This window comes from Tympanuchus pallidicinctus, unplaced genomic scaffold, assembly GCF_026119805.1.
Source record: "Tympanuchus pallidicinctus isolate F22 unplaced genomic scaffold, pur_lepc_1.0 scaffold3, whole genome shotgun sequence".
Taxonomy (NCBI): domain Eukaryota; kingdom Metazoa; phylum Chordata; class Aves; order Galliformes; family Phasianidae; genus Tympanuchus; species Tympanuchus pallidicinctus.
In genome coordinates this window covers 65,711,789-65,727,615 of record NW_026294747.1, presented here as the reverse complement: position 1 = coordinate 65,727,615, position 15,827 = coordinate 65,711,789, and the positions used below count along the sequence as shown (strand labels likewise).

Below are 15,827 nucleotides of genomic sequence, written 5' to 3'. Positions count from 1 at the left end.
TGGTTTGCAAATAAATGCCCTGTACTTCAATGCTGCCCACCTGTCTTAGGGCGCTGTCATCGAAGACGATCACTGATGGCTTAGAGATGAATTCTCTTTGTTTCTGAAGCAGAGGGTGAATTGCTTCTAGTCCTGCTGACTGAAATTCCCCTGATTATTTAGCCTAATAACAAAATCAATTTTTGCTATTAGCTATAAGAAGTCTATTTTATGAAGACTGAAACGCACAGAACAGCATTTGATTTGGTTTTGTTATCCGTTTGTTCTTCAGTAATGTTATGTACTGACTTTTTTGTCTTTATTCTTACTTCTAAAATATTTCTGAAACTTTGTGTGCCTTTTATATGGCACAGTGGTAATAATGCATGCTGTGCTTTTATCTCTTCCGATTTTTATCCCTGACGGTTTATGCCGTTCTGTGTACTCATTAAAATGCCCTTGTTTCCATTCCTAATATGATTCTTTTTAGTTTCAGACCCTTATTACTGGCTGCTTTTTATGCAGCCCGTATTCGTAGTACATTTCCTATCTTTCCCCTGTGTTGCAATACTTTGCCATTATGTGTATTCCAGTACAATAACTGCCAGTCCTCCTTTAAATCACATTCTCAAGAGATTCTAGCAACAAGTTCAAAGAGTTGGTTGAAATTTGCTTTTCTTCTTTCATTTAATTGAAGATAATTTTTTTTCTCCTTCTTCTACTGCTCTCATTTTTCCCTTTCCTTGGCACTGTGAGTGTTTCTCTTTACCACTTGCAGCCAAATCTCTGTACACGTTTAGATTTTTAAAATGGAGCCGGCCCTAATAGAGCAAAGTGTGAAAGAGCTGCTCTTCTGGCATCCTCAGCTTTGTGAAACACTTGTCCTCAAAATTTTTCAGAAAATTGTGCGGCTGTTTGTTCAGTTCTTTTGGCTTCTATTCAATATTTGGATGACGAAGGCCTCCTCTTAACCTCAAGTTACAAAAAGGTTTGAAAGCTCCTGTTAGCTGCTGAAGAAGTTCCCGTCTTCTCTGGGTGGTTGGACAGTTTTTTCTGTCCCCGGCCTTTTGGGGCTTCACTCCCCAGTTCCATTCTCTGTTGCTTATGGTTTTGTTTGCTTCTGCTCCTGCCTTTTTCCCCTTCTGTTTGTTTGGTTTGTTTTCTTTTTTTTTTCTTCTTTTTTTCCCCCTTCTTCTAATAAAAGTGTGTGATTGTGGTGGTTTTGGTTTTTTCTTCTTACCGCAGCACACTGAGCTGCGTGCGAGTAGGACTTAGAAATGGACCAGATGCTTTTCATTGTGAAGAAAGGCTTGAAAAGGGGAATTTTGAAATAAAATTGAGAATAAGGACAAAAGAACCGTTCTTTGAATCTGGCAATTTCTACATTCTCAATTCTCAGCTGTGCTTGTTGTGCTGATGAGCAGCAGTGCCCTGGCCCCTGCAGCGCCCAGGTTCTTCATAGGCTGTGGCTGTGGATGGCGGGAGGGAAAGCTTGCAGTCACTGGCTGCCATTGCTGGCTTATTGCTGTGGTTGTTGCAGGCTGCCAGCACTTCCCCAAACAGTTCTGAGGGCCAGGAGTCTGTGTGGGCCGTGCACCATTTTGGATTCTGTTTACGTGTGGCTGCTTTGTTTTGGAAGCTGAGAATCTGGTCACGCGGCTGCAGGCTGTCCTGTGCGACTTGGTCTGAAGGCCAACGTTACCAACTGTGTTTAATTCACCAGAATAATGAAAACCGGTGTTTTTCTAGGAGTTCAGTGAGACTGACAAATTCTCATCAGTTTTACTTCCAGCCTCCTGGGCAAACACTGCCACAGTTAATGTTCTCTAACCCACAGGGACATAAGTTTAGGGAGAACAGCTCGCAGCAGAATTGATCTAGAGGGAGCAGGGGAGGTGGGGTGTATATGGCATAAGGCTCTGAGAAACGTTGGCTTTCACTGCTTCTTTAGTCTTCTGACACACTATTTTTCCTGGTTCATATTTTGCATAATTAACCTTGCATCTCTGATAGAGATTTATACAAAGGCAAGTGCAAAACAGATTCAGCGGGAATTCTAATTTATTTTTCTGCCCGTGTCTTCGAGAAACCCTTTAGGAGAGAACTGGGCCCAGAAATGAGGCAGGAGAGAGGGAGGGGGAAGGGACTCAGGAAATAAGTGATCTGTAAGGAAGATTATTTAAAGAAATTATTTCCCTACGGTCTTCAATAGAGCAGTAGCGATGAGGCTGGCTCCTGGCTGGCTATTCTGTAACCTCTTTTTTCTAATGGAGGGAAAGATATTCTTTGTCATGTGCTGTGTACAGCTTGGAGATAAAATCAAGTATTTTTAAAATATGTTTGTTGGTAAAGATATTTTGTGTACTTTTCATGTGGTCTTCTCAGCTAAGTGTACAGTGGTAGCACGGAACAGGGAAGGTGCTGTTGGTTGTGTACCTGCTTTACAGACAAGAAGGGAATCTTGCTCTCAAGGCTCATTACCAAAGCTGTTATTGGGAGAGGGGTTAAATTACTGACAATGTTAATAGATGTTCTTTTAAGTATACTTTCAGTTCACTTTTTTTTCAGTGAATGTGTCTTATTTTTTTCCCTTTTTTTTTGCTTCAGTCTTGGTCTCAATAATCTATTTTTTGAGTTGTTATCTTGCTGCTTTAGAAGCTTTTTTAGACCAAAGGTTCGTGTAATATGCAAGTATTTCTTGTCCACACTTACTTAACTTGCCCACACTTTAAAAAAGTCAAACCATAACTGTCTTGAACGTATACAAACACGCTGAGTTGAAGCTCAGGCTTTATCTTCCATGATGCAGTTTTCCACGTTTATCAGAATTTTGAAAAAATATGGTGATAGATTTTTGTTCTCTGTTCTTGTCTGTGACTGTAAGGGCTGTTAGATGGAGTCGTTTTGGTTTTTTGAGCTGTAGCCTAAACTGAACTTGGGGAATAGGCAGCTGTGTGGATGTGACCCTGTCACGTGGTGCAGCAGTGTATTCCACTGCAGCTATTAGTAATGGGCCTTGGGGACAGGGCAGAGGCGGAATTCTAGCTCCTATAGTCATGCCACCTCAGTTTCTTATTCAGCAGCATTGTGCTGCTCTGCTTTCTAGCTGTTTCCTTTCAAGAGTTGAAAAGAACAGTGATATTTATTTTACTATCCTAAAGGCGCTTACTAATGCATGGTAGGAAGTGTACTTGAATTCTGCTGAAGTCTGTGTGCTTGGTTAGAAGAGAGAAGTAGATGCCTCTGAAAGGCAGTGCAGCAGGGCTGAGGAAGGTCTGAGCAGGCCCTGTTTGGAGCCTAATGGGCAACCCAAGACCGAGAGTTGTGCATGTGATGTTGGCCATCTGAACATCACCTGAATGTCCTGATGGCTGCTGGCTGAACTTGCTCTGGTTGGGGCATAAGTTATTTCTGATGAGGTCCCACCACCATGTTGTAGCACTGTGTGTAATCACAGAGCTATGTAAACAACTAATTGAACTTCAGAAGTATTTGCAGTCCACTTTAGTAGCTGACAGTGTTTGACCTGCTTTGAGCAGGAGGTTGGGTGAGATGACCTCCAGAGGTCTTTTCTAGCCTGAGTTACCCTGTAATCCAGTTCTACATCCACCTCTTCTAATGGTCCTGCCCATTATTTCTGTCATACCAGTTGCTTTTACACAGCTACGTGTAATAACCTTTATTTTAGAGATGTTTTCATGTATTATTTCTTGAAAGTAGTTCACTGTATCTGTTTAATTTTCTGTATTTCCTATTCTGTCAGCTGAGAGTTGCCTTATTTCTTAATCCATGATCCCCCACGCAGTAGATAAATGATTGCTTCCCAACAGGTTTTTACAAACAGTGTCACCTGACATCCAGATTTCCTTCTTAAAGCGCATTTGGAAAAGTATGTGGTAGAAGAGGGGAAGGCTATTTTGACTAAAGAGTTTGTCACATTTTGTGTTCTGGCGTACAGTTTTGTCCTGCTTGTGCTAGAAATTAACAACTCATGTTACCAGCAGTGAGCCATTTTCTGACTCATAGCCTGTGCCTGTTTAGATATAGCTTCTTCTCCACCTCTTTTTGTGTTTTCTTTTCAACTTGTGCTCTGTTTGTCTGTATCGATTTTCAGTTCTTTCCAAACTCATTTGCTCACACCTTTATTTTTGTTTCCAGTAAGCAGTACTGCATTATGATTTCAATCAGAAGCAGAATTTGGCCATACAGCACTTTGTAGTGATGTGCAATGGCACACATCACAACATTTGTGTTTCTTCTGCACTGGTTCTATGAGAAAGCACCACATGATGTGCTACTTCAATCACAGGTAGCAGAGTTCTGAGAGGAAAGAGAAGAAGCAAGTAAGGAAATTTGAGATTTCTGGAGGTGTTATGAGATTTGAAGACTTGTATTTTTATTTCAGATAGTTCTTCAGAGATGCTTTTGACCTGATCTAGTCTGCTTATCCATTGAAATCACTATTTACTTGTGGACAAGATCCAGTGATACTTGATGAGCTCAAGCTACGTTGAGCTGTATAATGCTGATACTCTTTTGGAAGGCATTGACCATAGAGGTGGAAGGGTGCACTTACTGTTCTGTTCTTCCCTCACATTCACATCTGTTGTGTGCTGTAGCTGTGCACTGCGTGCTGTTCTACTGTCGTTGCTGCAGAAGTAGGGACCTTTGGCTGAAGCACAGGAGGGCAGCAGGAGAAAAACACCTTGAGCCTTCTCAGCAGTATCTGTCAAAACTTGTCTGTCAAAGCCCTAAGGACAGACTGAATTTGATGCTTTCTATTTAGAAATTTCAATTACCTAACCTGTGTTACCATTCAAATTTTATATGACATCTTAGATATAATGGCTTTAAATCAAATCAAATATATAATAATGTGTTATGGTTGACTGTAGTTAACACGACACGTGTTCCTGGACAGTATATAGTGCTGTTTACTTGGTTTAGGTGAGGTATGGCCTGGTTGGTGCTCATGAGAAGATGGAGTAGGGAAGAGGAAAGAATATAGCTTAGCACCTCTGCCTGCCCACTTTTTTACCCTTTAGAAATGGGTAAATAGATAGAAATCTATCTCCATTCGGTCTGCCTTAGTACATATTAGAAACTGAGAACTTTGAAAACCCTTCAAATGCAGTAAAAAAAACCCCAACAAACAGACTACTGTCTAATCTGTGCTTTGTTTGAAAAGTGGAAGCAGGTAGACTGTACTCATGGGAGAGGTTGGTTCAAGTTGGTTTGTAGCACGAAGGTATAAAATGGTGCTAGGAGGTAACTGGCCTTTAGCTTCCAGTAGAACTGCTGTGCTGAGGAAAATATTTGAGTTTCCTTTTCTGCTTGTTGTCTTTTTCTAGCTCAACTTATGGCTTAATCTCAAGGCGTTATTACGATTTTATTGTATTACTGCTAGAAACCCATTGATGTCAGATCTAGAAACAGCAGGGCAGCAGCAGCAGAATTTTATTTAAGACGACCACGTTTTTGTGTTCCTTAATCTATTCATCATTGTCTCCCCAAGTCAGGGAGCTACCAAATGAGATGTGTGACCTAGCTGTTGTAACCAAATAAAAACTGTTGTGGGGCCCATCTCCCTTTCTCCTACTGGATTTGAAATTTAGGTGGGAATATATTGGATGTGGGACCTGATATGGTGTGTGAATTTCTCCTAGTTGCTGTGAAATATCATTCCCCAAAAGTTAGACATTGTAAGTAGGGCCTATAATAAACAGGTAAGACATGCCTGCTAAATATGTCTTGATTAACTCTAGGGAGTTGCATCCTCAGCTAATCAGTTTGAGTTTGGAAGAAAACAGCCTGACATATGTATAGACATAAGTTTTTATCTTAATCATTAAATCCATAGCTTCTGTTCCTTAAAAAAAAAAAAAAAAAGTCTGTCTTTGGAGAGATGACTGATCCCATTTTTCCATGTACATTTTCTTGGCAGAAGTGTTGGCTGAAACAGTTTCAGCCTTGCCATCACAGTGACACACGCCTGTGGAGACGTGTGAATCAGGGCAGGGAATTGATGCAGACAGAATTGCTTTGCCTTTTCCCAGCGTCCTGCCCTGTTGCTTCCTGCCCACGGCCGCACTGATCTGTCACCTGGCTCCTGGTGTGACCCAGCGCACAGCTGAGCCGGTGCGGGTTGGAGGCTGAGTGAAGGGGCACGGGATGGGATCAGCTTCAGTTAGAAGTGCTGCCAGATGGGAAACCCAAACCCACGTTGTTCTGTAGCTTGTTGTGTGGTCCTATTGAAGGCAGGTTGTTTGGCCTGGTAGTACGCAGTCAGCACGGCTGGGGTAGGGTCGTGTCTGTTCTGTTGCAGTGGAAAAAATGACTGTTTTGTTCTGAGAATGAATTAAATCTCACATCTTTAATATAAGAGAAACTGCAGCTTTGTGTTTGGAGCTCTCAGAAAGAGCAAGGCCAGCTAACGTGACTTCATTCCTGTTAGCCAGCATCTTGGGCTGCAGAACACTGGGGAAAAGTCCCGAGTGTAATTTGTTGTTATTATTTTAACCATCTCTTATTAAATTGCGTCTCACCTTGTTTGTGCTAACGTACTTTAACTTGTCAGGCAGCCTTACCATTAGCTGGTGTGTTAAAACATGTGCGTTTTTAGCCCATAACATGTTGGAAAATGCCTCTAGATGTAAGGTACAGCAGCTCGAACAGCTCTGCATGTGAATCTGGGGCAGTGGCAGTGGGGAGGTGAGCACTGCATTTGTGCCTCTAAATCACAGAATGGCCAGGGTTGGAAGGGACCTCAAGGATCATGAATCTCCAACCCCCTGCCACACGCAGGGCCACCAACCTCCCCATTCAATACCAGACCAGGCTGCCCCAGGCCCCATCCAACCTGGCCTTGAACACCTCCAGGGACGGGGCATCCACAACCTCTCTAGGCAGCTGTTCCAGCACCTCACCATCTCTCATAGTAAAGAATTTCCCCCTGACATCCAACCTAAATCTTTCCACCCTCAACTTAAAACCATTTCCCCTTGTCCTGCAGTTGTCTACCCTTTCAAAGAGTAGATTCCCCCCTGTTTGTAGGCTCCCTTTGGGTATTAAAATGCTGCAATGAGGTCACTTTGCAGCCTTCTTTTCTCCCTCAGCCTGTCTTCATAGGTCCCCTAATCATTTTCGTGGCTCTGCTCTGGATCCCCACCAACAGACTGACACTTAACCTTCTCCCTGCAGAGTGGCAGTGCGTGGAGATGTGCTGATAGGGGCAGCTCGATAGCTCTTTGCAGCTGGGTACGATGCCGTGTACAAACATGGCTCAGTGGCTCTTAGACAATAGTTACTTGTGTTAGTGCAAACACATGGAGGTGGTTTTTCGTGTGAGTGCTTTCCTTTTAAAAACGTTTATCTTAATCTCTGGTGAATTGGTTTGATAAAACTTTCCTGTAGGCCCTGGAGAGCGTTCCCATTGGGAATGCAGATAGACAGCGCCGGGTGGGGGAAGGAGCTCCTGGTGCTGGGGTGGTTTCCTTCAGAGGTGAAATGGTCTCTGAGTTGCTAATGTGATCAAAACCAAAACAACTCAGGTCAGTTAAAAACTAGGCACAGCTCAGCGTTGTTTTCAGTTGCTCAGATAGGTCCGAGTGCTGTTAGCAGCACGTCAGCCCACGTCCCGCAGATGGCCGCTGTTTCACCAACCCATCCCAAAACTTCAGGAGGGTGGCACAAGCAAAGCAGCACCCAACAGCCGCTCCCCTCGGGTGTGGGAGAAGCTGAACAAAGGCAAGGGAGGCACAGCTGGAATTGGCAGATCCATGGCTTTCTGTGGCTGTGGAACAGAGAGCTGTGTAACAATTTCTTGACTCGTTTTCCTCCAGTGTCTGCAGAAGAAAAAAGATGGCAGGGCCGTGAGCAGGGTTAGGAAGGGCCGGCTGCAGCCGGACGCTCCTCATGCTCGAGTCCTTATCTGCTTTCAGGCCGGGCTGGGAGAAGGATGGAAAAGTCAGACAAACGTTGAAAGGGGAAGAAAAATAAAAGCCACCTTAACGTGGAACGCCGAAACCACACTTCTCCTCGAACGGCCCCGAGCGGCCGTGCCGTGCCCGCAGCGGGATCCCGCGGGACGTGTCTAACTTTTCGGTGCCGCTTTGTTCAATGGGAACGCCAGGTCGGTGGGGGAAGGGAAAGAGAAGCGAACGGGGCAGCGCCGATTCACCGCACCCCCGCAGCACGGGGGGCCGCGGGCCGCCTGTCGGACCCGCGCTCCGCCGCTCCCCGAGAGCGGCCTCGGGCAGCGCGTCCCGCCCCGAGCGTCCGCGCCGCGCTCAGCCCTGCGGCCGTGCTGCGGGCCGGGCGGGAGCTGCGGGCCTCCGCCGGGGGCGCTCCGCCGCTCTGCGCCGCGCCTCGCTCGCACAGCCCCGCTCCTGTGGGTGAGTCCGGGCCGCGCTTTGGCGGCGCCCGGCTGCGTCGGATCTACTTTCTCTAGCTCGGCTTTTTTTTTTTTTTTTTTTTTTTTCTTCCCCTCCGCTTTTTTTTTTTTTTTTTTTTTTCTTTCCTCCCCTCCTCCCTTTTCTCCCCACCCCTTCTCCTCCGCTCCCCTCCCCCTCCTCCTCTCCCCTCCTCCTCCTCCGGCTCCAGCCTGGTTCGGGGAGGATCCCAGAGCCGAAGTTCCGAGGCCATCGGCTCTCTCGCGGCTCGCCGCCGCCATGGGCAGCGCGTAGGGCCGCCCTGCGGAGCCGCACCCGCAGCCTCTGGGGCAGCGCCGAGCCGGGGGGAATATGGCTGATCCGCGGGAGTGCTGAGCGCTCGGCGGAGGGCACCATGTAAAGAACTTCGCTTTCCTCCGGATCGTACGCGTGGGCACTGATGCCAGCCCCTCCATTTTCCGAAGGGGATTTGTGAGCGGTTCCGGAGGGCCGGGTTATGTTGCGTACAACCGATTCGCTGAGGGTGAGTGCGGCTGGCGGCTAACTTCTTTGTATTAAAGGGCAAAATGTGACAGGAGGCGCCGCGCTATATATGGCGATCCGTAGTGCCGGGGGTGGCACACGGGGGGGGCGGGGGGACGCCGCCGCCCGGCGCTCAGCCCGGCGCTCAGCCCGGCGCTCAGCCCGGCGCTCAGCCCGGCGCTCAGCCCGGCGCTCAGCCCGGCGCTCAGCCCGGCGCTCAGCCCGGCGCTCAGCCCGGCGCTCAGCCCGGCGCTCAGCCCGGCGCTCAGCCCGGCGCTCAGCCCGGCGCTCAGCCCGGCGCTCAGCCCGGCGCTCAGCCCGGCGCTCAGCCCGGCGCTCAGCCCGGCGCTCAGCCCGGCGCTCAGCCCGGCGCTCAGCCCGGCGCTCAGCCCGGCGCTCAGCCCGGCGCTCAGCCCGGCGCTCAGCCCGGCGCTCAGCCCGGCGCTCAGCCCGGCGCTCAGCCCGGCGCTCAGCCCGGCCAAGTTCCGCGTCCAACTGATTGTCCCTAGCCATAAAAATAGAGGAGGGTGGGGAGAGCGAGGGGAAACAACAACAGAAAGCCCAGGGCTGGTCCCGGCCATTGGCTCCGGGTGCCTGTTCACACCCATACCCACACGTGTGCGTGTACACACAGGTATTCCTTGAGATTCGTGACTTTATTTGGTTAGCTGTAGCACAACTCTTTCTTATTCTTTTTCCTTTTTTTTTTTCTTCTTTTTTTTTAGCAGTTTCATTTCCTGCTGCGAATTGCAGAGCGATGGGATTAATCTCTCCCCGCTATTTCGCAGCACTCCATACGTTCTAGTTGTGAGCTGAGTGCCATCTCAGCCCGCCTCATTCCCAAGCGTTCCTCTGGGCTGTTGGCATGGCTTTCCCAGCTGCCTTCGTTGGGACACAAACCCCAACCCCGCGGCTTCGCCCCGCGGCGCTCCCCGCACAAAATGGATGTGCGGAGCGTTGTGCCGCGCTGGCTGCCGTGGGAGAAGTGAGCGAATGGGTCTGAGGCACAGCCAGGATTATGTAACCATTGCTTTGGCAAACTTGTGCCATCTGGGAAGGGAAAGTATTTTGTTTCTGTCTTTTGATAAGGACGGAGGAGCGTGATGGCCCCTTTTCCCAGTGAGAATACTTAGTAGCAGGCTGATTTTCAAAACAAATGTGGTTCTACTTGGAGGCTGTGAGCAGTTATTTGTGTGGGTTGGATTTTGGCTTTTTTTTTTTTTCTTTCTCCTAAGAAGCTGTTTTCAATCGTGGGTACGATTCTGATACAAAGTATTGGGTACCCACCAGCAAGTCATTAGTTAATACTGTAACCAGTTTCGTTACATAATTGAAAAATGAGCCTTACCATTCTCCAGAAGAGCACTGTTTGGTGTAGTTCCAGTTCTTAAAGGAACTGAAGATTAAGTATGAAAGTGACTTCATTCCTTTTTCCTCTGAAGAAGAGAAGCTGTCACAGGTCTGTATTCCCATCACAAAACGGAAGCACGTGTGGAGATCATAGACTCACAGAATGGCCTGGATTGAAAAGGACCACAATGATCATCTACTTTCAACCCCCCTGCTTTGTGCAGGGTTGCCAACCACCAGACCAGGCTGCCCAGAGCCACATCCAGCCTCTGCTTATATAAAATACCATGTGTCGAAGTAAGCGATGCTGCTCAGCTGTAGCTCAGATCCAAGTTTTTCTGTGCATCGTTGTGATGGCACTAGGCTGGGTTTGGTATTCCTACACAGCCAAACACACTTGCTATGGAGAATGCTGCAGCTTTCAGATTATTTTGGCTGCAAATATTTTATCTGATTATTGGCAAGACAACAGGGAGAGTAGAAAAGATACTCGTGCTGATGAGATGAGCTGCGTCTGTGCTGGCTGTTAATTTTGCTAATGACCACTCTACGTTTAATTCAGAAGTATTTGGTGTACACTTCCTTTACTGCCTTATTGTAGATATCCTTTCACTTAGTAATATGTTTGGAGCTTGAGTATCTGTACTTAATTGCTTCCCCCGCTTGCGGGTCTTTGCAAGCTGTTTTATGGCTCTTCTTCTCTTGCATTGCATTTGTTCTGTGCAAGTGTTCTGCCTATGTGACATCCAGATCATTGTGTTTGTTTGTTTGTTGGTAGGGATCATTAATTTGGGTGTCATTATTCCACTGTTTTGTCAGGCTCTCTGCTCGGATGACTTATATCCTTTTTTCCCTTTTTCCCTCAGACAGAGTTTTAGCAAAGCTGCTCTTTGAAAGGTTTTTTTTGGGGGGTGGGAAGGGGAGGGACATCGCTGTCTCTTACATGTTTTGCCCATAGAAATGAGTTGTATCACCTGAGCTTTCTTTGTGTGACTGTTCATTGGAGTAGCCCGAAAGTGATCTCTTAAAGGTGAACAGCTGAGCAAAAGTGAAAGCAAGCCATGTATTCATTTCTGATTTTGTTCTAAGGGCCATTTGGCACCTGCATTTCCAGCCTGAAACATAGTCAGCTCCTTAAAATAATGTCAGAAATATTCTGTTATCATCACCAGGCTCAGTTCTTATGACTGCAACTGTGCCTCTCTTCTTTATGTGCAGATGGAAAACATTGTGCAGGGCAGCATGTGCTTGGTATGCAATTCAGTATAATGCTCAGCCCAGGATGAAGGGAATCGGGCTCTGGAGTGCTGTCTGAAGCACACTGAACACTTTAAGAGCTGAAAGAAATACTTTCTGTTGTATTTGTATTCTTCCAATCTGTAATTACTGAAGCTTCTGGAAACTTTAATATGTAATGTGTTCCAAAAGAGAAGCATTAAAGAAGAGTTCTCAGTGGCCCTCAGCTAGTTTTCTCCTGGGGTCTTGGTTCTCCTGGGGTCTTGGTTCTCCTGGGGTCTTGGTTCTCCTGGGGTCTTGGTTCTCTTGGGGTCTTGGTTCTCTTGGGGTCTTGGTTCTCCTGGGGTCTTGGTTGGTGGCCCTGCCTGCAACAGGGAGGTTAGAGTTTGATAATCTTTGAGGTCCCTTCCAACCCAAGCCATTCCATGATTTTGTGATTCCTCTGTAAAATCCTTTTGGCATCTTCTGGTTCATGGGCAATATCCTGGGTTGTGATGACACAGATATCCAACATCTGCCTGTGGCTTGTGGTGCTCACTGGGTCTTGGCTCTGTGCCCTTGGATAGCTTAGATGGACTGGGAAATACGTGTCGGAGGAATTCAGCAGAGGAAGAGGTGCAGTAGGGAGATTGTATTGAGGATAGATGAACATCTGGGGGTGTTCACATCTTGGGATTTGGTCATCTGATATGGAATGCACTCAGCAAACAAATGAGTCTTTAACAGAGGGAATGTCAGAGATTGCTTTCCAAATATTGAACACTCTAGATGATTAATACTTATCAGAATGGGCAGCAAAGCATTATGGTAGAGTTTTTATATTTTGTCTTGCTAGGATTTATTTTCATCCCAAAGCTGAGGTGCAATGCCCAAGTGTCAATGAATAAATACATCACAGAGAGAGTGGTGAGGTGCTGGAACAGCTGCCCAGAGAGATTGTGGATGCTCCGTCCCTGGAGGTGTTCAAGGCCAGGTTGGATGAGGCCCTGGGCACTTGGTCTAGTGTTAAACGTGGAGGTTGGTGGCCCTGCGTGTGGCAGGGGATTGGAGATTGGGGCTTTGTGATCCTTGAGGTCCCTTCTGGCCAGGTCTTTCTGTGATTTAGAGACATTCTGCATTGTGTTCATTTTTTTTCATCAGAACTCACAGTTCTTGGGTGGAATTCAGTTTCAGCATTGCTTTCTTTTAGATGGAAGTGGGTACATTCACCCTGAACACAAGCACTTCCACACTCTCGTTACTCCAGGTCTCCCTTTCCATTGTCCTTATTGTTAATTTCTGTGCCCCAACTGCAGACAGCAGGCTTTTGTAGGACTGTTAGCAAGAACTGCATGTGAGAGCAGCTTATTACAGCATGTTCTATAGTTAGGCTTCTGCTTCAGCTTCAGGTCTGAGTTATCCTGTTGTCCCTGGTGGTGCCTAATATCGGATGCCACAGAGAAAACACAGCAAACTCTGCAGTGGGCAGCTCTGGAGTAATCATTCTGTATGGGATCAGTTTGAGGTGGGATTGTGCCAAGTGGAATGAGAGCAATGTTTTGTCCCAGAATTCAGAAAACCTCGTGTGGAATTCTGATTTATGCTCACAAATCCAAAGAAATCTGCCTTCTTTGAATCAAATTACTTGGAAGGATCTCAAATTTGACAGAATTTGAAAGCTTCTTCAACACTTGGGAAACTGTGTGAAACAATGAAACTATTGGCAAAACAGGGAGCATGGGAGGGAAGGGCTGTAAGGACTGAGTATCTGGAACCAGGAGGAGGACTAAAGGTTGGAGCTGTACTTCAGTCCTCTTGTGCTCTGTGGGTCGGGTGGTTGTCAAACACCACTGAGAAAGAAGGCATGGATGAGTTAAACAGGAAGATACTGACAGTGGTCAAGGAGAGTGATGCATCAGAGTATTTCGTAATAGTTTCAAAGGTTATTTGATCTGGGCCAAGCAGTAGGTGTGCCTGGTGTTGTCACTGCCATGTCAGTCTTGCCCTACATTGTGTACAGAAGGACCGGCCGCAGGCAGGAGTTGTCATGCACTGTATGTTCAGAACTGTCCTATGAAGGAGGGCTGGGTTGAGCAGTAAGAGCACTGGTTTAAACTTCTGACAGATTTTTTTCTCCTCTGAGAGGTTTGATTTTTCTTTGTAATATTTTCATAGGTGGCTAATTGTACATAGGAGTGAGTATCAGAGCAGGGGAAAGTGCTTTTGGAAGAATCTGGGATTTGTGGTGAGCACATAAGGGACATCCAGAGGGGTGTCCAAGTGTGCAATCTAAAGGGCAGGGGAGGCCTGAGGATGAGGAGCACAGTTTTCTGTCTTCTGTTTTCATCTCAATCCATCTTGGGGCAAGTGCTTGTTTGCAAGCGGTCTTTCTTTTCAAATGCATTTAGCCACCTTTTTCCTCTGTTTGTCTCTTGTCATCTTCTGTTTTCTCCCTGTTCAAGGGAGTGGAGATTTTTGTTCCCCACTTAACAGAGATGGGCTTGAGAATGATGTGCAGGCAGTGTTATGCAGCTCCAGCAGCATTAACTGGGGCAATCTGAAGGCTGGTTCTTGGAAGAAGAGCGTGGTGTTGAGGAAGCCTGGAATAGTGGACCCGAGTGCAATCTTGTATGGACATTCTTAAAGCTAAGCAGGGAAGTCTGGCCTCTATATTTTCTTCAGCTTGTACAATTCTGCAAATTGTAAGATATTTTTTTTTTCCTATATATTTGTTTTCAGGTTGTAAAATCTCAATGTTTGTAGAATGGTTGTAGAATGATGTAGAATGACAAGCAGGAGTTTGTCAGCTAATCCATTTCCCTTTCATTTTTCAGAAATGCACGTAGCTGTTTTTCTGGGTGGGAGTTGTTTGCGTACTCTGGGTGGTCGTGTCGCTTTTCCATAGAAAGCTTTGGAATCCCAGCTCTGAATCGGTGAATAGCTGCTATTTTAGGCGTTTCTGCTGCCTCTCTTGGGAATATTTTGAAATCAGTTGACTTCTGATTACCGGAAAGCCAGAATTTCTGTTGTGGTGGGTTGCCAGAAATTGCTGTTTCCAGTTGTGACATCCGCTGCTGTCGCTGCTGCTGATGAAGATGGTTTTCTGTAGTGTAACTGTGTGCAGTGGAGCTCAGGGGAAGGTGGTTCTCATGGTTGCTGATAGAATCATAGAATCCTTAGGGTTGGAAGGGACTTTTAAAGGTCATCCAGTCCAACCCCTGCAATGAACAGGTACGGTTCATATATAAACAGTGCTCTATGTTTGCTTCTTTTCTTTTGGCAGCCTTCATCGGCTGGCTGCTGGCAGCTTCACGAAACTATGCAGGAGTTTTCATTATTGATGCCTGTGGACCTCTAAATGGAGAACTATCAGTGAATAAGTACAGTATGGATTCATTTAATTATTAATCAGGATGATAGGGTATTCTCTGAGGTACAGAATTCTGTTTCAGAGACAACTGAAGTCAATAGAAAGTTTTCTACTGGAATAAAATAATCATGAGAGTAAATGCTCATCGGTATGAACGAGAATCCGATCGCCTTGTCCCTTCTCTCTCCTTGTCCCTTCTCTCTCCTTGTCCCTTCTCTCTCCTTGTCCCTTCTCTCTCCTTGTCCCTTCTCTCTCCTTGTCCCTTCTCTCTCCTTGTCCCTTCTCTCTCCTTGTCCCTTCTCTCTCCTTGTCCCTTCTCTCTCCTTGTCCCTTCTCTCTCCTTGTCCCTTCTCTAGCTGCTGCTTTGAGTAATTCGCAGTGACTGCTCCTAAATGTGACCAAAAAGCTAGAGAAAAGAATGCTATAGGGAAAGTAAACGGGACATGGCAGCATAGTTTTTAATTCTTTGGATTTCAGGAAAATGTGAGGCTGATTTTTTTTTTTTTTTTTTTTTGTCTACTTAGATTCTGTGAAACAGCAACAAACTGAAATAATCAAAACTGTGTATTAAATGTGTATTAAATTGTACAAATTTGCTCTTGATTTCTGCGTCATCCTTCTAGTGGCCAGTTAGTAAGTTTTTAATCCCAACTGCTTCCAGGTACTGGTGAGAATCACAGATCTGGGGTGTGTAGGGGGAAAACTGGAGAGAACCCCAGGACTCTCACTGAGATCTGCAGCTGGTTGGTTGGATGTGTTGGGAGCCCACAGGGGCTGTCCTGCCCTTGGAACCTGCATACAGCTGGCGTGCAGTTTCCTCTAGCTCACAACTGATAGTACAGTCTGTGTTAAGTTTAACCAGAGTGCTGTAAGGATGATTATCTTGCATGTAGGATTCCACACCCTATCACGGAATTACAGAATATCTCAAGTTGGAAGGGATCCATGAGGATCTATCCATGCACTTTTCTTCATATTCTGTGGCACAGTTTTCAGGCCAG

General features: G+C 46.3%; 1 protein-coding gene across 13 annotated transcripts in view; it reads left to right on the top strand.

Moving 5' to 3' along the window:
* The window catches only part of KMT2C (lysine methyltransferase 2C), a 187,043-nt gene that overhangs the window by 8,322 nt on the left and 162,894 nt on the right, over positions 1-15,827 (top strand). Inside the window, exon 1 of one of the 13 annotated variants that reach the window (XM_052692584.1) lies at positions 8,584-8,892. The exons of the other annotated variants lie outside the window; for them this stretch is intronic. The gene's annotated coding sequence lies outside the window, so the exon portion shown is untranslated. Of the gene's footprint in view, positions 1-8,583; positions 8,893-15,827 lie in introns of those variants that run through there. 13 annotated transcript variants of the gene reach the window in all.